General features: G+C 46.0%; 1 protein-coding gene across 7 annotated transcripts in view; it reads left to right on the top strand.

Annotated features, from left to right (window-relative positions):
• The first annotated feature begins 636 nt into the window (after positions 1 to 636).
• phf24 (PHD finger protein 24) overlaps positions 637 to 25,201 on the top strand; it is a 175,387-nt gene continuing 150,822 nt past the window's right edge. For all 7 annotated transcript variants that reach the window (XM_059644942.1, XM_059644940.1, XM_059644936.1 and 4 more), the window contains exon 1: positions 637 to 914. The gene's annotated coding sequence lies outside the window, so the exon portion shown is untranslated. The remainder of the gene's footprint in view (positions 915 to 25,201) is intronic.

Below are 25,201 nucleotides of genomic sequence, written 5' to 3'. Positions count from 1 at the left end.
GCAGAGGTTCACCTGCACATCTACCAATGTGGTATACTGCATCCACTGTACCCGGTGCGGCTTCCTCTACATTGGGGAAACCAAGCGGAGGCTTGGGGACCGCTTTGCAGAACACCTCCGCTCAGTTCGCAAAAAACAACTGCACCTCCCAGTCGCAAACCATTTCCACTCCCCCTCCCATTCTCTTGATGACATGTCCATCATGGGCCTCCTGCACTGCCACAATGATGCCACCCGAAGGTTGCAGGAACAGCAACTCATATTCCGCCTGGGAACCCTGCAGCCATATGGCATCAATGTGGACTTCACCAGTTTCAAAATCTCCCCTTCCCCCACTGCATCCCTCAACCAGCCCAGTTCGTCCCCTCCCCCCACTGCACCACACAACCAGCCCAGCTCTTCCCCCCCACCCACTGCATCCCAAAACCAGTCCAACCTGTCTCTGCCTCCCTAACCTGTTCTTCCTCTCACCCATCCCTTCCTCCCACCCCATGCCGCACCCCCATCTACCTACTAACCTCATCCCACCTCCTTGACCTGTCCGTCTTCCCTGGACTGACCTATCCCCTCCCTACCTCCCCACCTACACTCTCTCCACCTATCTTCTTTACTCTCCATATTCGGTCCGCCTCTTCCTCTCTCCCTATTTATTCCAGTTCCCTCCCCCCATCCCCCTCTCTGATGAAGGGTCTAGGCCCGAAACGTCAGCTTTTGTGCTCCTGAGATGCTGCTGGGCCTGCTGTGTTCATCCAGCCTCACATTTTATTATCTTGGAATTCTCCAGCATCTGCAGTTCCCATTATCTCTGACAGTATAAATACTCACCCTTCGATGCCAACAGCCATTTTGAGTGCGAGCAGCAGCGGAGGCCAGACGGACCCGGAAGGAAAGCAGTGACCATATATATCAGCAAGGTATAAGTTTGTTATTAATTTGTTATTATTACTTGAAGTAAGCTTTCTACTTTAGTATTGAGTGGGTGTTCAGATAAGTGGGGTATGGATGCTAGGGCAGTTGCTTGCTCCTCCTGCAGAATGTGGCAGTTGGGAGAAGTGGCACACGTCTCCGCTGGCTACATCTGCGGGAAGTGCACCCAGCTACAGCTCCTTGAAAACCGTGTTAGGGAAATGGAGCTGGAGCTGGATGAACTACGGATCATTCGGGAGGCAGAGGGGGTAGTTGAGAGGAGTTATCAGGAGTTGGTCACTCCTAAGGCTCAGGACGAGGATAGATGGGTTACAGTTAGGGGGAGGAAAGGGGACAGACAGACAGTGCAGAGATCCCCTGTGGGCATTCCCCTCAGCAATAAGTATACCGTTTTGGATACTGCTGGGGGGGATAACCTACCAGAGGAAAGCCATAGTAGTCAGTTTCCTGACACTGTGGCAAAGAAGGGAAGGGGGCAGAATAGAAAAGTACTCGTGGTAGGGGACTCGATAGTTAGGGGAATCGACAGGAGATTTTGTGGGCAAGATCGGGATTCCCGGAAGGTATGTTGCCTCCCTGGTGCCAGGGTCCGGGACGTCTCCGATCGGGTGTATAAAGTTCTGAAAGGGGAGGGCGAACAGCCAGAAATCGTGTTACATATTGGGATTAATGATATAGCCAGAAAAAGGATTGAGGATATAAAAAGTGATTTCAGGGAGTTAGGATGGAAGCTGCAGAGCAGGACAAACAGAGTAGTGTTCTCTGGTTTACTGCCGGTGCCACAAGATAGCGAGGTGAGGAACAGGGAGCGGGCGCAGCTGAACACGTGGCTACGCAGCTGGTGTTGGAGGGAGGGCTTCAGATATGTTGATAATTGGGATGCCTTCTGGGGAGGGTGGGACCTGTACAAGAAGGACGGGTTGCATCTGAACTGGAAGGGGACCAATGTCCTGGGTGGAAGGTTTGCTCGAGTAGTTCGAGAGGGTTTAAACTAGTATGGCAGGGGGGTGGGAACCTGAGCTGTATACCAGAGGTGAGCGTTGATGCAGGTGAGGCAGTAGCAAGAGGTAGACCAGCTAATGGGAAGGATTTTCCTGGGAAGGAACCAAGGGATCGGTTAAAGTGTGTTTGCTTTAATGCAAGGAGTATCAGGAATAAAAGTGATGAACTTAGAGCATGGATCAGTACCTGGTGCTATGATGTTGTGGCCATAACAGAGACATGGGTTTCTCATGGGCAGGAATGGTTGCTGGATGTTCCAGGGTTTAGAACATTTAAAAAGAATAGGGAGGGGGGAAAAAGAGGAGGGGGTGTAGCACTACTAATCAGAGATGGCATCACAGCTACAGAAGCTTCCATTGTCGAGGAAGATCTGCCTACTGAGTCAGTATGGGTGGAAATTAGGAACAGCAAGGGAGTAGTCACCTCGTTAGGGGTTTACTACAGGCCCCCCAATAGCAGCAGGGAGATTGAAGAAAGCATAGGTCGACAGATTTTGGAAAAGTGTGCACGCAGTAGGGTTGTTGTAATGGGTGACTTTAACTTTCCTAATATTGATTGGAACCTCCTTCGAGCAGAAGATTTGAATGGAGCTGTTTTTGTAAGGTGTGTTCAGGAGTGTTTCCTAACGCAGTACGTTGACAGGCCGACGAGGGGAGAGGCCATTCTAGACTTGGTGCTCGGAAACGAGCCGGGGCAGGTATCAGATCTTGTGGTGGGAGAGCATTTTGGTGATAGTGACCATAACTGCCTCACATTTTACATAGCTATGGAGAAGGAGAGGATGAGGCAGAATGGGAGGATATTTAATTGGGGAAGAGGAAACTATGATGCGATTAGACATGAGTTAGGAAGCATGGACTGGGAGCAGTTGTTCCATGGTAAGGGAACTATAGACATGTGGAGATGGTTTAAGGAACAGTTGTTGGGAGTGATGAGTAAATATGTCCCTCTGAGACAGGCAAGAAGGGGTAAGATTAAGGAACCTTGGATGACGAGAGCGGTGGAGCTTCTAGTGAAAAGGAAGAAGGTAGCTTACATAAGGTGGAGGAAGCTAGGGTCAAGTTCAGCTAGAGAGGATTACATGCAGGCAAGGAAGGAGCTCAAAAATGGTCTGAGGAGAGCCAGGAGGGGGCACGAGAAAGGCTTGGCAGAAGGAATCCGGGAAAACACAAAGGCATTTTACACTTATGTGAGGAATAAGAGAATGGTCAAAGAAAGAGTAGGGCCGATCAGGGATAGCATAGGGAACTTGTGTGTGGAGCCTGAGGAGGTAGGGGAAGCCCTAAATGAGTTTTTTTTTGCTTCAGTGCTATCACATCCTGGTCAGTCTCCCCCTGTACCCTCTCCAGTGCCATCACATCCTGGTCAGTCTTCCCCTGTACCCTCTCTAGTGCTATCACATCCTGGTTAGCCTCCTCCCCCCTGCCCGTACCCTCCCCAGTTCTATCACATCCTGGTCAGTTTCCCTCTACACCCTCTCCAGTGCTATCACATCCTGGTCACTCTCCCCCCATACCCCCTCCAGTGCTATCACATCCTGGTCAGTTTCCCCCTGCACCCTCCCCAGTGCTATCACATCCTGGTCAGTTTCCCCCTGCACCCTCCCCAGTGCTATCACCTCCTGGTCAGTTTCCCCCTGCACCGTCTCCAGTGCTATCACGTCCTGGTCAGTCTCTCTCTGCACCCTCTCTGGTACTATTGCATTCCTCTGAGATAGACAGCCAGCATCATCAAAGACCCTTCTTGCCCCAGTTCTAATCTCTTCTAAACGCTTCCTGGCTGTTATTAGATTTCTGAATGGACCTCTCAAATTTCAAATCTAATGTTGATCTTGTTTTTTTGAGCACTTTCTTTGCAACCGAAGCATTGTATTCCTCACTCTGATCCATCACCCTATAACATTTGTATGTTATGATCTACCCGTAATGCACACTTTTCACTACAATAATAAATCACATCAATTCAGTGGTTTATGATGAGTCCAGCCAGTTGTGCAGAAGCACATATCTCAATTTTAATCTCAATTATTTGTGGGAATTCCACCTTCTGATGCCACTCTCGTGGTATCGACCCTAGCTGTGTGTCCTTGGAAAAGGAGCTCAATGTGTTCATGATTTGTGGGCACTGTATAGCATGGGTAGCACCATCCTGCAAAATAATCACTAGATTTAAATTTGAAACTTTTCCTATGACATTTTGCTTTTTGTTACTGTGACCCTTGGGAGTGGTTCACCTAAATTTGGTTCATTTCAAGCTGGCAGACAGTGGCTGTTGCCTCTCTCAGTCACTGCAGAGCTATGTTTGCTGAGCCCAATTCAAATTTCCAGAGATGTGCCTATCCAAACAGACCACTGGATGGTGACCAGGAGAGGGACATTTGGCCAGATTTTCCTCATGCCATCCATCAGTGGTGCTAATGTCAATGGGAAAGTCCTGCCGTTGGCCCCCAGGCACATCCTTCAGCGCAGAGTTGTAGGCACACCAGTAAACTGGAGAAGCAAATCGATCTTCTTTCCTTTACCCAGGGCCTCAGATTGCACTGTGGCTTAATTTGTGCGACTGAGCAATGGGTTTATGGGTTCAAATCCCATTGCAAACCCTTGGCTGCAAGGCCAAACCATGAAATGCTCTCAAGAAGGAGTTATGTACAACTTTTAAGGCTATTGGGATCAAAGGGTATGGGGAGAAAATGGGAACAGGGGATTGAATTGGATGATGAGCCATGATCAAATTGAAAGGGGGAAGCAGGTTCAAAGGGCTGATTCCTGCTCCTATTTTCTATATTGCCATGTTTGTTTGCCCACAGTATTGTGTCCTTAATGGCTTGTTAACAGTTAAAGTGAATCATGTGACCTATGCCATAACTCCATGTATTTGAATGCAATGTTGCTCAGACTTCCTTCAGAAGTCGGGTCAGGATGAGCTGGAATGGCACATTGTCAGGGAATTTCCAACACTGTCCAAAGTTCAAGTGTTACAGCTAATTCCAGGGAATAGACAATAAGGCAGGAAATACTCGTTGCAAGTCTGTACATGAAGAATCTCATTGTGACTGGAAAGAGAAAAATGAGTGGAAGTTGTTTTTTTTATCATTAATGTATTTGTGTATATTAGACTGCACAAATGTGACACCTTTTCCTTAATAATTGATGGAATATGTTTATGATAAAGTTATTGTAAAGTCAAGCCCCGTGAGACTCTCTGTCACTGATTTACCGTATTGTATTAACATTGACTTTAATGGGAAACATAGCAGAACCTACAAATCGTGATATGAAAGCCACATTACATTACCAGATAAGCTGTTTTTAATTATTTAGTTCAAGGGGTAAACAATGGTGACAATGCCGTGAATGTTCCACTTGTTTTTCTTCACATAGAATCCCGTCAGTGTGAAAGCAGGCCATTCAGCCCATCGTGCCCACACTGACACCTGAAGAGCAGCCCACCCAGAGCCAACCTCCTACACAATCCTTGTAACCCTGCGTTTCCCATGGGTAACCCACTTAGCTTGGTCATTCCTGGATGCCATGGGAAATTTAGCATGGCCAGTCTACACTGCCTGTATATCTTTGGACTGTGGGAGAAAACCAGAACGTTCAGTAGAAACCCCATCAGGCATGGGGAGATTGTGCAAACTCCACACAGACAATCACCCAAGGCTGGAAATCGAACCTAGGTCCCTGGCACTGTGAGGCAGCGATGCTAAACACTGAGCCATCGTGCTGCCCGAAATTATGCCGTGGGACCTTGCATCCCTAACACCAGGGCTGGAGAGGCCTCCATTTTTTTCCTGTTGTGTACCATCAGCCTGAAATTAGAAACATAGAAAGTAGGAACAGGAGTAGGCCACTCGGCCCTTCAAGCCTGCTCTGGCATTCAATATGGTCATGGCCAATTATCCTGCTCTGTCACCTTTTCCCGCTTTCTCCCCGTACCCCTTGATCCCCTTAGCCCTAATACTGACATCAAAAGCCTTCTTGAAAGTATTCAATGTTTGGAGCGATTTATAAAAGGGAATTTGGGGAAGGAAATCTCTCATTGAATTTAAAAGTACTGGGTGATGGTGATGGGTTTTAACGAGACAGTTGAGTCGAAGAGCTGGAGTGGACATGATAGGCTGAATGGCCACATTTGGTTCTTCATGTCTCTGATTGCAGTATATGATATGAATGCATTCTTTTAGACACAAAGTGCTGTGTCAGAAAAGATGTCATCTGTCCTGTGGTCAAAAATAAGGAGATTAAAATTAAAAAGTATCAAACTCATTATTCTCTGCCGATGTTTCTTTCGTGGCTGTCAGTGATAATCTTCCTGCTAATCCTTCTGAACATTTCTTCACTGGGTTGTGCTTGGTTTAATTAAAACCTTTGAGCATGGGCACTGATCACAATATTCTGCCTGCTATAACACCAGTGTGACCAATGCACTGTCTGTATGTATCAGTCATGCCTGTGTGTCCAATGTGACAAACGTCAGTGAGCCCCATTCCAGGGTATACCATATCAGTGTGGTTGGTGCTTGAATGTTCACTGCCAGAGTATTTATACCAGTGCTCCCAGTGCCGTTGTGTCCACTGCCAGTGTGTATTTGCCATGGTTCCCAGGGCTCACATGTGCAGTGCCAGCATGGTCATTGCCAGTGGCGCTGTGCCCAACACTTGTGTTTCCTTTTACAAAGCGATCAGTGCCAGTGTGGTCATTTTCCCGGGTGCGTTTAATCGTTGGTAGTAATCCCTGTGCCAGTGTGAATGAAAGGCAGTGGCAGTGTGACAAGTGTTTGTTCCCCATCACAGTATATGACAGTTTTCCTAGATGACGATGGAAAAGTGACAGCGAGAAGCTGATGGGAACTATATGTACAGCACTCATGCAGAGCTCCAGATGTGGGCCTGATCTGTACCCCTCTTTTCAGTGAAAACATCTGCCATCTCAAATGAAAATAAAGCTCCCCATCGCTATCTTAGAGAAAACAGCGAGTGAGTTCTCTTTGGGTCATTGTTTACCCCTCAAGCAGAAGTGACCGACCAGAATGGTTCCAGGAATGAGAAACTTCAGGGATGAAGTTAGACTGAAGTGTTGGAGCTGTTCTCCTTAGAGACAAGAGGCTGACAGGGGATTTGATAGGGGTTTTCAAAATCATAAATGGGTTGGACAGAGTAGATTGGGAGAACAATTTCCCATCTGAAAAAGAGAAAAGAATGAGAGGGCCTGGGTTTGATTTGATCTACTATTGTCACATGTACCTAAGTATAGTGAAAAATTTTGTTTTGCATGCAGTGCAGGCAGATCATACAAAAACAAAGATCATAAGGCATTTGAACAGAATGAGGAATACAAAATTATGGCTGTAGAGAAGATGTGAGATCAACATTAGTTATGAAATTTGAGAGGTCCCTTCAGAACTTTAATGACTGCAGGGAAGAAGCTGTTCTTGAGCCTGCTGGCGCTTGTTACTTTTAAAGTAAATGCAAATGCAAAAAACAAATCAAACAAGGATGATGTGAGATAAGAACTGTTTCACCCAGTGAGAGGTTATGGTCTGGGATGCACTACTTGGAAATGTGGCAGAGGCAGGTTCCATTGAGGCATTCAAGAGGGGCATTGGATGGTTGTTTGGATAGAAATGGTGTGCAGGAATATGGAGAAGAAGCAGGAGATTGGCACATGTGGATAGGAAGGTATGATGGGCTGAATGGCCTCCTTCACTATAAACAACTCTGTGATTCTGCAAAACAGTGTCACAGAAGCAGATTATCTGATTAGTCTCACATTGCTGTTTACTGTGTGCAAATTGGTTGCTCTGCTTCCTCCGTCAGTCACAACACTACGAAACCGTCTTCACAGAATCCTTGGAACTCACCCTGAAAACGCAAATGTGTCCCCACTTCATGACTCCTTCTTAATTTTTAATTTGCTTTTTACTCTCTTATCCTCATTGTGTGTAGGATAACTGAAAATTTCCTTTTTTTAATGGGATTCATTTAGTCTCTACATTTACAGGCTGTTTCTTAAAAACATGGCACTAAGTCTGTCCAAGACCTGATGAATATGTAGCACAGAGTCAATGGACTGAAGGAAGTAAACCTTGGGCCAGATATTTCATCTTCTGATCTCTTGTGAACAGTGGGCAAGTTTTCAACAAGAAATTTTTGTTTTTATTCGTTCATGGGATGAAGCATCACTGGCTAAGCCAGCATAAATTGTCCATCTCTAATTGTTCAGAGGGCAGTTAAGAGTCAACAACATTGTTGTGGGTCTGGAGTCACACACAGGCCAAACCAGGCAAAGATGACAGATTTTCTTCCCTCAAGGATATTAGGGACCAGATGGGTTTTAACACCAATTGACAGTGGCTGCATCACCATCATTAGATTAGGTTTTAATTTCAGATTTTTAGTGATTTCAAAGTTCACCATCAGCCATGCTGGGATTTGAAATCATGTCCGCAAAACATTAGTCTAGTTTGGGATGACTACATCGTAGAACTGTGAAATTATGTGAGCTCTTATTGCAGGATTCTGCCTCAGGTTGTTAAACACTGCAACTCACCCTCTCTGCCCTTCAATGTATTGCAGCCTCTGTCTGTCTCACTGAGTGAACACACATGCTCCTGGGCTGGCATGGCTAAACCACGGGGCCCTCTCTGCTGAGCCAACTCCCCTTCATCATCTCCCATACTGCAGTCCTGTCTCTTTCACATTAAGTGCTGACTGTGGAGGTGGAGTTGGCAGTGGAGTGGAGGCGTGTTGGAGGGAGAATCATAGAATCCCTGTAATGCAGGTAGAGGCCATTTGGCCCATCAAGTCCACACTGACCCTTAGAAAAACATTCCCTCGCCCAGCCCCGTCCCCCCTCTCCTATCCCTGTAACTCCACAATTTCCATGTCTAATCTTCCTAGTCAGCACATCCCTGGACATGACGGGCAACTTAATATGGCCAATCCACCTAACCTGTAAACCTTTGAACAGTGGGAGGAAACTCACGCAGACATGGGGAGAACATACAAACTCCTGACAGACAGTTACCCAAGGGTGCAATCGAACCCACGTCCCTGGCACTGTGAGGCAGCAGTGCTAACCACTGAGCCACTGTGCCATCCACTGCAGGGACCACTCAGGGAACAGGGCTATTCTGCAGCCAACCGAGGCATTATATTTTCTTCAGCGATATTTTCTGAAGTGCACTTTAGTTGAATCTTTCCCGATCTGGGCTTACAGATACTAACAGCACTCCAAATCTAGCCCTCCCACACCCCCACCCTGATACGCCCTTCTGATCTTGGTCCCAAACCCCTCACAAACTCCCTGCAGGGTTTAGACCCTGCTCTGGCTGGCTTGATGACTGAAAGTTTCTGTTGCTGACCTGGGATTACATTGTCTCAAAATATAAATAATTGAAATTAACAGATTTTCTGGCCAATGTCATATCTCAGGCTTCTCCTGAAAAGTCAGTCTGTCATCTCCTGGTGATGGAGATCAAAGCTCGACACAATATCTTAGGTGTTTTTTCATCAGAGCTCTGCCTAATTGCAGTAAGACCTCCTCATAGTTAAAGCCAAACTCCCTTTCTTCAACAAAAATAAAACAAAGAACCTGAGATTCCAGAAGTTTGAAATAAACACAGAAAGTGCTGGAGAAACTCAGCAAGTCTGGGAGCACCTGTGGAGAGCAAAATAGAGTGAACATTTCAAGTTCAGCAACTCTTCTACAGAACAGATTAACTGACGTCTTGAGTTAGGTAATGTTAACTGTGCTTTCTTTTCACAGATGCTGCCTGCTGTGTTGAGTTTCTCTTGTATTCTCTCCTTTTGTTCTCTTTCTACAATGACCAACACACCTTTTCTGTCCTGAGCTGCTTTCTTCTTCATTGTGGACTGGAGAGAGGCAACCATTTAGCTGATTTGACTTATTATTGCCACGGTGGCTCAGTGGTTAGCACTGCTGCCTCACAGTGCCAGGGACCTGAGTTTGATTCCAGCCTAAGGTGGCTTACTGTGTGGAATTTGCACATTCTCCCTGTGTCTATGTGGGTTTCTTCTGGGTATTCTGATTTCCTCCCACAGCCCACAGATGTGCAGGCTAGCTGGATTGGCCACGCTAAATTGCCCTTAGTGTCCAGGGATGTGCAGGCTAGCCGATTAGCCATGGGAATGCAGAGTTATAGGGATAAGGTGGGGCAGTGGGTTTGGATGGGATACTCTTTGGAGGTTTGTTGTGGACTCGATGGGGCAAATGGCTTGCTTCCACACTGTAGGGATTCCATGATATCTTCTATTTTGTGTACTTAGATACATAGGGCTTTACAGGACAGGAACAGGCCCTTCAGCCCACAGTTGATTCGCCAACTTTAGGTACATTTAAGTCGTCATTGGATAAGCATATGGACATACATGGAATAGTGTAGGTTAGATGGGCCTGAGATTGGTATGACAGGTCGGCCCAACATTGAGGGCCGAAGGGCCTGTACTGTGCCATAATGTTCTATGTTCTATGTGATGTGCCAAAGATGAAGCCAAATTAAACTAATTCCTTCTACCTGCCCTTGGTCTATATCCTTCCATTCCTTGCACATTCTTGAGCTTATCTAAAAGTCCCCTAAGTGACCGTATCATATCTGCCTCACCACCACCACTGGCAGCACGATCCAGGCTCCTACCACCCTCTGTGCGAAAATCTTGCCTCTCCAAGCTCCTTTGAGCTTTCCCCCCCTCACCTTATATGCACGCCCCCTGTTTTATACATTGTATAAAAGATCACCTTTGTCATCTTCACGAAAAATTCAGTCAAGTTAGTAAGACATGATTTGCCCTGCACAAAGCCATGCTGACTGACCCTAAATAGGTCATGCTTTCCAAATTCACATAAATCCTATCCTTAGGTATTCTCTCCAAATGTTTACCAACCACTGATGTGAAAATCATCAGGTTGTAGTTTCCTGGATTAGGACTATTTCCTTTCTTGAACAGGAAACAACATTAGCTTCTTGCCAGTCCCCTGGGACCTCTCCAGTGGCTAGTGAGGATACAAGGATCTTGGCGAAGGCCCCAGCAACCTTCTCTCTTGCCTCTTTCAACAACCTGGGGTAGATACTATTGGGCCCTGGTGACTTATCCACCTGAATGCTCTTCAAAAGCCCCAACATTACTTGTTTATTAATCTGAAAATGCCATTGTATGTGAGAATGCTCCTCACAAATCTCACTATGCTCCATATCCTTCTCCTGGGTGAATACTAATGAAGTACTCATTTAGGATCTCACCCATTTCCTCTGCCTCCAAGCACAAGCTCCCTCCTTTATCAGAGAGTGGCCCTATCTTCTCCCTAGTTATCCTCTTGTTTTTAAAGTATGTAGAGAATGCCTTGGGATTGTCTTTAACCTTTACTTGCAAAGGTCATTTCATGGCCCCTTCTTGCTCTCCTAATTCCCTGCCGAGTTCTTTCCTTCTTTCTCATATATTCCTCACAGGACCGATCTGATGTTCATTTCCTAAGCCTTACATATGCTTATGTTCTCTATCACTTTTGATGAAAGGAAAAGGCTAGTGAATTGTATTGCGTGCTAGACAGACAAATCATACCTCTTCTGGAATATTGTGTCCATTCTGGTCTCCTGTTATAGGTAGGATATTATTAAGCTGGAGAGGGTTCAGAAGAGTTTTACCAGAATGGGGTGGTGAGCTGCCTTCTTGAACCACTGCAGTCCATGTGCTGTAGGTTGACTCACAATGCTGTAAGGCAGGGAATTCCAGGATTTTGGCCCAGCGACACTGAAGGAACAGCGATACATTTCCAAGAAAGGATGCTGAGCGGCTTGGAGGGGTACTTGCAGGTGCTGGTGTTCCCATGTATCTGCTGCCCTTGTCCTTTTAAATAGACTTGATCAGTGGTTTGGAAGATGCTGTCTGAGGATCTTTGGTGAATTTCTACAGTGCATCTTGTACATGGTGCACACTGCTGCAACTGATTGCCAGTGATGGAGGAGGAAGGGGTGACATAACAAAGAATAAACAAGGAACATCACCACTGCCATTCAGCTCCAGCCCCTCTCTGTGGAAGTGAGGTCCACAGAAACCTTTTCCTGAATTCCCACTTGAATTTATTGTAACAATTATATATTTATGGTGTCTAATCTAATGGTCCAAATAAATGGAAACATTTTCGTAATCAACCCAATCAAACTCTTCCAGACTTGGAAATATATCGCCATTCCGTCGGTGTTGCTGGGACAAAATCCTGGACTTTCCTCCTTGAGGTCATTGTGTGTTTATCTACAGCAGATGGGCTGCAGCCCACCCCTGCCTTCTGAAGGGCAGCTAGGGGCAGGCAATAAATGGTGGTACAGCCTGAGACGCTGTGAGTCATGAAGGATTTTTATGAAATATACAAACACAACGTTATTTCAGTAAACATCGAACTGAAAGTTTAGTTGCGTGGGGCAGCATTCAGGATCTAGTTCTGTAACTGCAGCTGTTTGTAAAACAACTTGGAAGTCCAAGGGTCAGAACTTAAGGGCACTGTGAAAATAGCAGTCCTTCAAAAGTCTGCTCCCTCTCATTGCCCAAGTAATGGATGTTCCCTTTTGCTTCCTGCATTATAATTATAAATTACAAGGAAAATGGCAACATTATATAAATTATGTTCATCCCCACTGGCTATTTTCTCATGGCTGTTTAATTTTCAGGCCCTCATGAGGTCGATGACATTAGTTAGAGTAGATGAAGCAACTGACCAGTTGAGTTAGTAATTTAGGACCTGCGCTGTCAGCACTTGGTCTGCTTTCCTTGGCGCTAATATCTCTGCAAAATTGCTGTGAAATATTTCTGATGCTGTCGATCATCCCAGAGCTCCTCTCCTTGCCTTTCTCCTGGGCTTGTGGTGAGCTTCTGCAATGTGAGATCCCTGGGCTTGATAAGGAATTTCTACCTGCAGAACTTGATCTGAAAGGCAGGCCGCCACCATCTTCTCGAGGAGCAAGTAGGGACAGGCAATAAATGCTGATCCAGCTAAAGATGCTCACGTCTTACAAGTGAAGTTTTAAAAAATTACAGCTCAGGAACGGGCCATTCAGCTGGACTGATTCATGCTTCAATGTGAGCCCCTGCTTATTAACATCAACTATTTAACAGTCTTATTCCTGCTTTAGCTTACAATAACACAGTTTGAATAAACACAAGGCACTTTATTTATTCTTTCCTTGAAATTTTTTGTCCGACCCTAGTTGCCCTTGAGAAGGTGGTGGTAAGCTGCCCGATTGAACCACTGCAGTCCATAAGAGAGACCTGAGTTTGGACATGAGTGGGTGAAGTTGTGTAATCAGTTCCTGGGTTATTGGAGTGGCTGTTTGAGGGTAAATGCATATTTGAGGTGTGGAAATCATTTAAAGGGCAATTGATTAGAGTTCAGGACATCATGTTCGTGTGAAAATGAAAGATAGGATAGGCAAGATTCAGGAACTTTGAATGACAAGAGAAATTGAGAGCTTCATCAAAAAGAGAAAGGAGACAAATGTGAAGTTTAGGAAACTGAAAACAGAATATGTAGACAGCAGGAAAGAATTCAGGAACTAGGAATTAGAAGTCTAAAAGGGCACTTGAAATGTCTTTGACAAACATGATTAAGGAAAATCCCAAAACGTTTTATATACATATAAGGATCAAATGGATAGCCAGGGAAAGAGAAGGTCTGCCCAAGGGAAATGGAAGGAATTTTTGTGTGGAGATGGAGGGAGTCAGTGAGGATGCCTGTCTTGAAGAAGTTGTCCTCTTCTGCCTGAAAAGACCTCAATGGATCTCCCTCCCACTGCAACCCGCTGGTGATCTCCTCCACCTTGAAACTCTTCAACCCATACGGAAACAAACCCAGTACTACAGCTACACCTCCTTTCTCAGTACCTGCCTGCGCGGCCAGCTCACACCCCATGGACTCAAAACAACATGCAGACCATCCCAAATTGGACCAAGCCATGACAACCGGTATCTAACAGCACATCCAGAGCCTTCAGAAATGGTTTTCTCTGTGGATTGTCAGCTCCACGCTCGCAGCCATGCTCCAGCATCTCCTCGCATTACAGTCAGCCCCACCCCAGCTCAGAAACTCTTTCCCAAACCTGCAAAGGATCTCTACTGTTTATAATTCAGTGTAGGATCCATGCCCTCAACCAACATTCCTTCTCCATGTGAACAGACATCAAGGACCATAAGTACACCAAACTTGCTCTTGCTTACCTCCAAATTCAGAACTCCTCCATTGCCCTAGACCCCCACCCTATCCACCGTCTCATCCTTAATTTGCCTGGCGCCACTAACCACACGGTCACCTTGGTTGCTCCAGTCGATGCCATTGACAATGTCACTTCTGCAGAAGCTCAGACAACATCGCTTCTGCTGCTGGCAAAACTGCTTCTGTCACTGATAGCGCACCCCTGCCGACACTCAGCTGACACCGTTGCTTCCGCTGCCTCCACTGACTATGTCACTTTCGCCAATGGTGCTACTTCCACTTCGGCCCATGTGACCATTCCCATATGCACAGCTACTCCTGAGATAGCCTCCATCCTCGCTCCCAGCTCCAGCTCTACACTGTATTCACCATCCCCCCAGACATCCCCCTCACTGAGGACAAATGGTCAGTCCTCAGCAAGGGACTCACCTTCATTCCCCTGCGCCCACACATTAACAAATTCCGTTCACATCTGGATGTCGAACTCTTTTTCCATCATCTTTGCACTTATTTCTTTGACTAGGAGTCTAACCCACCCTCTGCAGACCCCTTTTCCCGCTTCCAACAAACCTCATTCTCCTGGACACTACGCCAAGTCCTCCTTCCCTCCCTCAACCTCTTCATTACCAACTGCTGTTGTGACATTGATCGCCCCAACCCCTCCACCCCTCTCACTCACTCCAGACTCTTCCCCCTTAGAACTTCTGAGGAAGGGTCACCAGGCCCAAAACGTTAACTCTGTTTTTTCCTTCACGGACGTTGCTAGACCTGCTGAGATTTTCCACTAACTTTGCTTTTGTTCCTGATTTCCAGTCCTTGTGCACTTTGTATTCCCTATGCAGATGGCCTAAAAGCCCCTGCTTCTTCCTCTCCCACAGGCCCAATCAGTCCCCCTCCACCAACACCCTCATCCTTACTCTTAACAACTTCTCCTTCAGCTCCTCCCACTTCCTACAAACCGAAAGGGGTGGCTATGGGTGCCCGTATGGGTCTGAGCTATGCCTGCCTCTTTGTAGGATACGTGGAACAGTCCCTCTTCCACTGTTACACTGGCACCATCTGTCAGTTCGTCCTTTGCTACAATAATGGCTGTATGGGCACAAACTCGTGCTCCCATGAGGAACTTGAACAATTCATCACCCCAACCCCAAATTCACCTGGACATTTACTGCCCCCCCCCCCCCCCCCACTTCCTGAACCTCTCCCTCTCCATCTCTGGTGACCGCCTCGAAACCGACATCTGTTTCAAGCCCACTGACTCCCACAGTTACCTAGACAGCACCTCTTCTACACTACCTTTCCACAAGAATGCGATCCCCTAATCACAATTCCTCTACCTCTGCTGCATCTGCTCCCAAGATGGGCCGTTGCACTCCCAGACATCCTAAATGCCCTTCTACTTCAAGGACCACAACGTCACCATCTATTGATTAAAAATGCCCTCAACTGCATTTCTTGAATATATTTCGCATTTCTGCTCTCAAAACCCTCCCCCCTACAAAAATAAACAGAATCCCACCCCACCAACGTCCACATCCAGTACATCATACCCTGCTATTTCTGCCACCTGCAGTCCGACCCCACCACCAAAAACGTATTTCCCTCCCACCCCTATCTGCTTTTCATAGGAACCACTCTTTCCATGACTCCCTCATCTATTCCTCATTCCCCGCCAACCCCACGACACCTGGCACCTTTCCCTGTAACTGTAGGAGGTGCAACACCTGCCTCTACATCTCCCATCTCTTGTCCGTCATATCCAATAGGAGTTCACATGTGCATCCTCCAACCTGGTCTACTGCATCAGTTGCGGCCTTGACTACATCCATGAGACCAAATGTCGACTCGGTGACAGATTTGTGGATCACCCGCACTCCGAGTGCTATCATCAACAACACCTTCCAGTTCCCAACCATTTTAACTCCCCCTCCTGGTGACATGTTCACCCTGGGTCTCCTCCAGTGCCACAATGTTGCCACATGCAAACTGGAGGAACATTACCTCATATTCCACCTCAGGAGCTGACAGCCTGGTAGCCTAAGCATAAAATTCACCAGTTTCAAAATCTCCCCACCCCCAGCCTCATCCTATGTGCAACCCTCCCTATCATCCCTGCCTCCATGACCTGACTCTACCCAGCCATCTCCTTTCCCACCTATCAGCCCCAACTTTCCCAGTGACCAATCTCCACTGCCCCTACCTGCATCTACCTATTGCTATCCCACTTACCTTCCCCCCACCCCACCCCCTTCCCTCTATATCTTTCCTACCTCGCTTCTCCCTTCCCAGCCCTGATGAAGGATCTAGGCCTGAGACATCAACTCTCCTGCTCCTCTCATGCTGCCTGGCCTGCTGTGTTCCTCCAGCTCCATACTGTATCGACTCTGACTCCCACATCTGCAGTTCTTGCTATCTCATAAAAGAGGAGGTGTTAGGTGTTTTGGAAAGCATTAGATGGACGTATCTCCAGGACCTGAAGGCACCTATTCTAGAATCCTGAGGGAAGCCATTGAGGAAATTGCTGGGGCCTTGTACAAAATCTTTTTATCCTCTTCAATCAAGGAGACATCCCAGGCTATCGGAGAGCAATCAATGTTCCTTTGTTTAGGAACGGCAACAGGGGTAATCTGGGAAATTACAGGCTGGCACACCTTAAGCCAGCTGTAGGGAAATTACTGGAGAAGATTCCTAGGGCTAGGCTTTACTCACATTTGGAAAAGGATGGGCTTAGTAGTGATAGGCAGCATGGCTATATGCAGGGAACGCTGTGTCTCACAAACTCAGTTGAATTTTTTGAGTGAGTGACAAAGAGATTGATGACGGCAGGGCAGCGGATGTTGTCAATGTGGACCTTAGCAAGGTCCCTCATGACAAGATGATATAAAAGGTGATGTCACGTGGGATCTGTAGCGATCTGGTAAGTTGGATACAGAATTGGCTTAGCCATAGAAGACAGAGAGTAGCGGTGGAAGAACGTTTTTCTGACCGGAGATCTGTGACCAATGGTGCTCTGCCAGAGTCAGTGCTGGGACATCTGTTGTTTGTAATACATATAAATGAGTTGGAGGAGAATGTAGATAGTCTGATTAGTAGGTTTATAGATGACGCAAAGTTTAGGAGACCTGTGGATAATGAAGAGGATTGCTAAAGGATACAGGAGGATATGGATAGACTGGAGACTTGGGTAGAGAAATGGCAGATGGAATTTAATCCAGACAAATGTGAGGTGATGCATTTGGAAGGTTGAATGCAGGAGGGAATTTTCCAGTAAATGGCAGAACTCTTAGAAGCATCAACTTGCAGAGGGATCTAGTTGTGCCGGTCCCCAGTTCCCTGAAAGTGGCATCACACAGTAGATAAAGTGGTCAACAAGGCATATAGAATCATAGAACCCCTACAGTGCTGATAGTAGCCATTCAGCCCATGAGTCTGCATCAATCCTCCAAAGAGTGTTCTACCCTATTGCTGTAACCCGCAAACCCACATTTACCATGGCTAATACACCTGATCTGCACATCCTCGGGCACTATGGAGCAATTTAGACATTCTCCCACTCCAGAAGGATATGGAGTCTTTGGAGAAGGTACAGAAATGGTTTTCTAGGATGTTGCCTGGTTTTAAAGGTATTAGGTATGAGGAGAATTGTATCAGTGATAATGGGAACTGCAGATGCTGGAGAATCCAAGGTAACAAAATGTGAGGCTGGATGAACACAGCAGGCCAAGCAGCATCTCAGGAGCATAAAATCTTGGCCTGGTGTGTTCATCCAGCTTCACACTTTGTTATTTAGGTATGAGGAGAGATGGGACAAACTTTGTTGGTAGTTGAATGCCAAAGACTGAGGGGTGACCAGATGGAAGTTTACAAAGTTATGAGAGGCATGGATAGAATGGACAATCGGCCAGGGTAGAGATGTCAATTACCAGGGGACATAGGTTTAAGGTGAAAGGGGGCAAGTTTAAAGGAGATGTGAGAGGTAGGTTTTTTTACACAGAGGGTGTTAAGTGCCTGGAAACTGCTGCCAGAAGAGATGGTAGAGGTGGGTACAGATACAGTAGCAATGTTTAAGAAGGCATCTTAACAGATGCATGAATAGTCATGGAAAAGAGGGATGTGGACAGTGTAGATGCAAAAGGCTTTTAGTTCAGAAAGGAGCCCTGGGTTGGCACAGCCTTTGTTGGCCGAAAGGCCTGTTTCTGTGCTGTAGTGTTCTTTGTTTCAGTTTTGCTAGCACTCCTTGATGCCACACTTGGTTGAATGTGATCTTGATGTCGGGGGCTGCCCCTCTCACCTCACCCTCTGGAATTCAGCTCTTTTGTCCATGTTTGAACCAAAGCCGTAATGTGGTCAGGAGCTGAGTGGCCCTGGTGGAACCCAAACTGGGCGTCACTGAGCAGGTTATTGCTGAGCAGGTGCTGCTTGACAGCTCTGTTACTGACACCTTCCATCACTTTACTGATGGTCGAGAGGAGACTGATAGGGCGGTAATTGGCTGGTTGGATTTGTCCTACCTCTTGTGTACAGGATGGAGCTGGACTCATTTCCACACTGTCAGGTAGATTGCAGTGTTGTAGCTGTACTGGAAGAGCTTGGCTAGGGGAGCAGCAAGTTCTGAGGCACAAGCCTTCAGTTATAATAGCAGGATGTTTACAGGGCCTATAGCTTTTGCAGCTTTCGGTGCCTCCAAACATTTCTTTATCAAGTGGAGTGAACTGAATTGGCCAAAGACTGGCATCTGCAATGCTGGGGACCACTGGAAGAAGCTGAGATGGATATTCTACTTGACATTTCTCGCTGAAGATTGCTGCAAGTGCTTCAGCGTTATCTTTTGCACTGACGTGCTGGGCTCTTCCATCATTGAGGATGGGGATATTTGTGGACCCTCCTTCTTCAATGGCTTGTTTAATCATCCACCACCATTCATGGCTGGATATGGGAGGACATGATTTACATTTGTCACAGAGGGCTGGTGGGGTCTCAAGTAAGTTGCTCACCCAAAAGACAGTGCAGCTGTCCCTAGGTAGGTCACACAGTGAACAATGTCCCTTTAGGAGAGAACTGTCCCCTCAGATACAAATAGATGCTGCACTTTTCCTGTGTCACTGTATCTATTAAATCTTGTTCCTGGCTGAATCTTAGATGTGCTGCCAGGCACAATTTCAGTAAAAGTGGGTGGATCTGACCATTCCTTGATGACATTTGGCTACCTCCTCGTAAACAAAGGATTATTGGCTGGAAGCCAGGCCACACACTAACTATTATACACAGTGCACTCGGACAAGCTGTTTCCACCCCAATTCATCACAGCATACAGATTCAGCACTGATGGGAAAGCTAGATAAACAACTTAAGTGAAAAGAAGAGAATGGATTTCACTGACAGATGACAGAGAGATAAGACACATTGTGTACACTCTCGTTGGAAGCATAACTTTATGGGTGGAAGTGAGATATTGGTAGTTCAAATAAACAGACACAGTTGGGTTTCAGTATAGACAAAGGCAAGGTCCCACACTTTAAACACGGGACTTTCTGAGTGAGAAAAAGGAACAATTAGTCTCATGAGAGACTTGGGTGGCAGGGGCTTAGATGGTACATGAAGTCCTCAAGATAGTTCTGACATGGTGAAATCATGGGCGGGCGGGAGAGCGAAGATCTGGAGAAACAGTTCCTGCTCATTTAGGATTTAGATATAAAATGATGTGCGAAAGAGCAATGGTGATGTAAGAAACAAAACATTTTTACCAGTGAGTAGTTAGAGACTTTTATTTTTTATTTATTCTTGGAATGACAGTGTTACCAGCTGGGCAGCATTTATTGCCCATCCCCAATTGTTAAGAGTCACCCATACTGCGTCGGATCTGGTGTCACGCTTAGGTCAGATCAGGTAAGGATGGCAGATTTCCCTCCTTAAAAGACATTAGTGAGCCAGATGCTTTTCTTTATAATAATCAACAATGAATTTAACATCATCATTAGAATTTTAACTTCAGATTTTTATTGAATTTATGTTCCAGCATCTGCTGCCATTAGAACATTCCTGGGTCTCTGTGAAATAACTCCATAGGAGCCAATATCCTGCCACCAAGTCAGCCACCAAGTCACCCTTTACTTACATGGAGAGTCCTTAGTTCTGATATGGCTCCTTCAGGGCCAGCTCTCAGAGTGAATGAAACCTCTGACACTCCTGATTATATCTGTCAGCCAGTACTCCTTGATTGAACCAGACAACAGCCACAATCAAGGAACTCATATTCTAGGAGATCCACTTATCTAACCTTGTTCCAATCAATACATTCCTGCCCATCGTAGCCCAAGCATATAATCTTGTTCTCTAAGTTATAGCTCGTCCCGGGTCATTTTAGCGCCATGGCAGGTTCCTACAACTCATGTAGCACTCATCTCTTACGCCGAGGGTATCTTGGAAGAAATTCATTCTCGTCTTCAGGCATCAAAAGTCTGAAATTGTCAGCTGTGACTAGAAGTGTGCCCAGAAGATGAAAAAAAATTACGGACCGTTCCAGTGGTGGTACTACTGGTCGTATATCTGCCAGCAGAAGGCGGCTCAATGCATCCACATTTGCGACTTGGCCTCCCTGTCAGTGTTCCAACTTGTAATTATACGGACTGAGTGTTAGAGCCAACCACTGAACTCACCCTGAAGCTATGGGCAGCACTGCCTTGTCCTCTTTAAGTAGATCTCGCAGAGCTTTGTGGTCCGTACTTATTACAAATTTACATCTTAAAAGGACTTGGTGGAACTTCCTGACTCAAAATATGACCACCAAACCTTCCTTCCCTATTTGGGCATAATTATGCTTTGCATTAGCCAAAGTCCTGGTTGTATATGCTATTGAGCACTCCTCTCTATTGGGCCACCCGTGAGCTAATAGTAACCCAATACCTTATGGGGAGACATTGCATGTCAATACCAGATCAGAGGGTGCAAACACCTTAGAGGATGATCACTGTTTCTTCACTTCCCTGAAAGTTAAGGCTAGACTACGCAAACGTTTCCAAGGCTGACCCCTTTTTAAAAATGATGCAAAGGTGCCGGGACGGAGGCTAAGTTATGTATGAACTTTCTGTAATAATTCACTACTGCAAGGAAAGACCCAAACTCCAGTATAGACATGACAGCCGGGGCTCCTTGGATCGCCCTCACTTTATCTTCCAATGAGTGTAACCCAGTCTTGTCAACTTTATAGCCCAAGTAGGTCTCTTGAGGTGTCTGGAACACATGTTTTTCCCTTCTAAGGCATACGAACACCTGAAAGAAATATCTAAGGACAAGATTTAAGTTATTTAAATGCTCCCTATTGGTCTTCTCTGTTAATAGCATGTGGAGATAAATGGTGACCTATGGTAGACCTTGTAAAATGTTCTCTATGGTCTGCTGAAAAATTACACAGGCAGACAGTATCTCAATTTGGTAGTCTCATATAATGGTTTGGCCTGAATCCTGAAGGAAGTTTTGACTGTTAGGCCATGGGCTTTGTTCTAGGGTTTTGCCTTTGGCCGACCTAAAGATGCTCTTTTTAGGATATGGCCTGAGTGAAGCTTTGCAACTGCCTTCACTCAAGTGGTGTCGTCCAAACTCAGTCAGACTGTTGAGGGTTTCGTCTTCCATTGGAATACTCTGCACTTCATATCCTCCACTGGCTGCATTTTCCCTGAAAATGCCAGTTGTAGTGCCTGTTTGAAGTCCATTTGCATGTTTTTGCATGGTTACATCATTAATCCCACATTCTAGTTGTGCTCTCAGTATCTCATTAATGATTACACCAAAGTCACTTGCCTCTGCTGGTCATCTGAACCTCGTCAAAAACCCCGACATGGATTCCCCGATTCTTAAAATGCCGAGTCAACCCAACAGTGTCTCAGAATTAGTGGAGGCTTGGGGGTCATAATATTCCTCGACTAAATCCGTCAACTCTTGAAAGATTTTGCTGTCTGATGCCCCAGGGCAAGTTAGGCTCCTAATAACTGAAAACGCTATGGGTCTGCAAGCTGCCAGGAGGACTTTTGGTTGCTTTTCATTTGCTCCAATGTCATTTGCCTGGAAAGAATTATGCTTTCTTTCCCATACTGGGCCCTGTCTTCTACGACAGGATCAAATGAGTCAGGCTTTGCAAATAACAACACCATGCTTACCCCAACTCAAAGATGGCTGTTGTAGGCTTATAGAGTCAGAGGCGTGTACAGCATAGAAACAAAACCTTCAGTCCAACTTGTCCATGTTTACTAGGTATTCTAAATTATTCTGGTCGCATTTGCCAACATTTGGCCTATATCCCTCTAAACCCTTCCTATTCATATATCTATCTGATGCCTTTAAGTGTCGTAATTGCATCAGCCATCACCACTTCCTTTGGCACCTTGTTCCATACATGCACCACTTTCTGTGTGGAAAAGTTACCCCTGAGATCCCTTTTAAATCTTCCCCCTTTCATCTTAAACCTATACCCTCTAGTTTTCTGAGCGAATTTCTTCAGGAGCATCTCCCACTCTCGTTGCCACTGAAATAACTCCACAGAGGGTGACATCCTGTTACCAAGTCACCCTTTATTTACACATGGAGAGTCCTTAACTCTGATCTAGCTCCCTTAGGACCAGCTCTCAGTCAACAGAACCTCTGACACTGCTGTGAATATCTGTCAGCTGGGGGTCCCTGATTGGACCAGATTGACAGCCTCAATCAGGGAAGTCATATTCAATGATGTCTACCTGGCTGACCTTGTTACAATCACTGCATCTGGATTAATAGACCAGCAATAATACCGCTAGGCCATCATCTCCTATACATACCAAAACGGCTATCATATTATCATGGTATGGAATGCACTGCTTGGGAATGTGGTCGAGGTAGGCTCCATTAAGGCATTCAAGAGGGGCATTGGATGGTTATTTGGGTAGAAATGGTGCACAGTTAATATGGGGAAAAGACAGGAGATTGACACTGGGTAATAGAACCAATGCAGGCATGATTGGCTGAATGGCTTCTTCTGCACTGTAACAATTCTGTCATTCCATGAAACCTAAAAAGCTAAATGATAAAGAGAGTAGAAGCTAAGCCTCAGCTGTACAGAATTTTGGCTGAAGGCAGATGTGGTGGCATGGTGTTGATGGCCCTGCGTTAATATTTCAGAGACACAGACTAATATTCTGGGAGCAGGAGTTCAAAGCCTGCACAGTAGCTGTAGGATTTAAATTCAATTCCCAATATGTGGAATTAAAGATGTAGCCTGATAGTGAAACTGTCATGTAGACTCGTCTGGGTCCCTTATTCTGTTTAGGGAAAGATTTTCTGAGGGTGGGTGAATTTCCAAACTAGGAGGCATATTTTTAAGGTGAGAGGATAAAGATTTAAAAAAGATCTTGGGGGGCAACTTTTTACACAGACAGTAGTTCATGTGTGGAATGAACGTCCAGAGAAAGTGCTGGATGCAGGTTACAATGTTCAAAAGACGTTTGGATGACCACCTGAATAGGAAGGGTTTGGAGAGGCATGGGCCAAGCACAGGCAGGTGGGATTAGGCTAGTTTGGGAACATGGTCGGCATGGATTGATTGGACTGAAGGACCTTTTTCCATGCTATATGATTCTGTAACTCTATGAATAGAAATCTCTAATTTTCACCTGGTCTGGCCTGCATGTGACTCCAGACCACTCCCAACGGGCGATTGACTCTTTGATGCCCTCTGAAATGGACAGTGAGATCCTCAGTTCAAAGGCAATGTCCCATGGAAGTATGAGAGAGCAGGGAGAAACACAGACACTGGTCACCAGTCCGCTGCATGTCAGTGCAGCAAAATCAAAAAAAAACCAGACACTTCCCTAGCCAAGCTGTTCCAGTACAGTTACAACACTGCCATCTACCCAACAATGCAGAAAATTGCCCAGGTATTCCGATACATAGGAAAAACAGGACAAATCCAAACCAGCCAATTACTGTCCCATTAGCTTCCTCTCTATCATCAGTAAAGTGATGGAAGGTGTCAGTAACTCTGTTATTAAGCAGCACCTGCTCCGCAATAACCTGCTCAGTTTGGGTTCTGCCAGGGCCACTCAGCTCCTGATCTCATTACAGCCTGGGTTCAAACATGGACAGTAGCGCTGAATTCCAGAGGGTGAGATGAGTGACATTCCTTGACATCACGGCTGCATTTGACTGAATGTGGCATCAAGGGGCCCTGGCAGTACTGGAATCAATGGGCATCAGGCAGGCAAGCCCTCTACCGGTTGGAGTCATACCTGGCACACAGAAAGATGTTTGAGGTTGTTGGATGTCAGCCATCTCAGGTCCAGGACATCTCTGCAGGAGTTCCTCAGCGTAGTGTCCTCCGCTCAACCATCTTCAGTTGCTTCATGATTAGATTAGATTCTCTACAGTGTGGAAACAGGCCCTTTGGCCCATCAAGTCCACACCGCCCCTAGGAACATCCCCCTATATCCCACACACCCCTGAACACTACGGGCAATTTTAGCATGGCTGATCTACCTAGCTTGCACATCTTTGGACTGTGGGAGCAAACCGGAGCACCTGGAGGAAACCCACGCAGACACGGGGAGAATGTGCAAACTCCACACAGACAGTTGCCTGAGGGTGGAATCAAACCCGGGTCCCTGACGCTTGAGGCTGCAGTGCTAACCACTGTGTCAACCTGTGCCCCTATGACCTTCCCTCCATTATAAGGTCAGAAGTGGGGATGTTCACTGATGATTGCACAAATTCTCAGCCGTGTTCACTACTCCTCAGATACTGATGCAGCCCATTTCCAAATGAAACAAGATCTGGACAATATTCAGGCTTAGGCTGACAAGTAGCAATTAATATTTGCACCATACAAATGGTAGGCAATGATCACCTCCAATAAGAGAGATCCTAACCATCATCCCTTGACATTCAAATGGCATTCAATCACTCACTCCCCCGCTATCAACATTCTGGGGTCTTACCATTGACAAGAAACTCAGTTGCCCTTGTTTTATAAAACCACAAGGGCAGGTCAAAGGCTAACAACACTGCAGCAACTAACACCTGACTAAAGC

The sequence above is a fragment of the Stegostoma tigrinum genome, chromosome 3 (assembly GCF_030684315.1).
Source record: "Stegostoma tigrinum isolate sSteTig4 chromosome 3, sSteTig4.hap1, whole genome shotgun sequence".
NCBI classification, from domain to species: domain Eukaryota; kingdom Metazoa; phylum Chordata; class Chondrichthyes; order Orectolobiformes; family Stegostomatidae; genus Stegostoma; species Stegostoma tigrinum.
Note: the sequence above shows the minus strand (reverse complement) of the source record. Positions and strands in the feature narration are given on the sequence as shown.